A 1,354-nucleotide genomic window follows, 5' to 3' on the forward strand; every position below is an offset into this window, starting at 1 on the left:
AAAAACCTACCGGAAGGAGTGGCGTGTAGCACATTGTGCAATGGGGTAATACACCCCGATCTGGTTCAGTCCCTGGCCCTCGACTTACCGAAAACGATGCCCGCACTGTTGAGACGGTGCAATCAATACGCCAACATAGAGGAAGTTCTAGCAGCCCAAGGAATAGCTGACAGGGGTGATCAGGCAGAGAAGGAGAAGAAAAGGGCTCTGAGACATAGGGATGACTCTCGTGAGCCGAAGAAAAACAGAACAGATCGGCCTCTGGACACAGCTGAACTTGAGCGATATGAACTTGATCGTTCTCGAACAAACCTACTCTTGGAGATCCAAAATCAGAAGTACTTTCGCTGGCCCAGGCCAATGGCAGGTAAACCAGAAGAGAGGAACCTCAACAGGTACTGTCGATACCACCGAGACCATGGACATGACACTGAAGACTGTAAGTCTCTGAAAAGGGAAATTGATGAGCTCATCAAGGCCGGATACCTCAACCAGTATCTGAAGCAGAAATATGGTGGGAACTGGCCCGAGCCAAGGAGAGATGAAGACCAACTGAGTCGAGGTAAGGCCGAGCCATCCAAGGACCCAACCACGGACCGAGCTATCATATACGACAACCAGCCCGTGGGTCCAGCCATCCTAACAATCATGGGCGGACCTACGATGGAATCAGTCAGAAAATCCAAAGCACACGCACGGTTCGTATGCATCACGGAACAACCTGTCAAAGCCCTCAAAACGGATCCACCCATTACTTTCTCTGACAGAGATCTGGAAGAGTTGAACTGGCCTCACAACGATGCTATCGTGATCCAATTAGTGGTGGCCAACCACCCTTTCCACAGGGTCCTAGTGGACACTGGAGCCTCCGTTGACCTCATGTCATACGAAGCCTACATAAAACTGGGGCTTGGCACCGGAACCTTAAAAGCAGCCCCAGGACCTTTGTATGGATTCTCAGGCATGCCAGCTGAGGTAGAGGGAGTTGTTGACCTACCTATAACCATCGGACAAGGAGCTCAGACAGCCACAACCATGGTCTCTTTCATGGTCGCCAAGATCGCCTCACCCTACAATGCAATCCTTGGCCGACCTGGTCTCAATTGTCTTGGGGCGATTATGTCCACTAGGCACATGAAGGTCAAATTCCCAACCAGCAATGGAGTCGGAGAATGCAAGTCCAGCCAGAAGGAATCCCGGGAATGCTATGCCAACTTCATAAAATCTATCAAAAAATCATGCTCGGGCTTAGCATGTATGGTAGAAGTTGTTGGTTGCCGAGATGAAAGCCTCCTGGCCCGAGCCGAACCAGTTTAACAGCTGCCTACAGTCTGAATCACTGAGGCCAGTAGAC

This window comes from Macadamia integrifolia, unplaced genomic scaffold (genome assembly GCF_013358625.1).
Source record: "Macadamia integrifolia cultivar HAES 741 unplaced genomic scaffold, SCU_Mint_v3 scaffold3326, whole genome shotgun sequence".
NCBI lineage: Eukaryota > Viridiplantae > Streptophyta > Magnoliopsida > Proteales > Proteaceae > Macadamia > Macadamia integrifolia.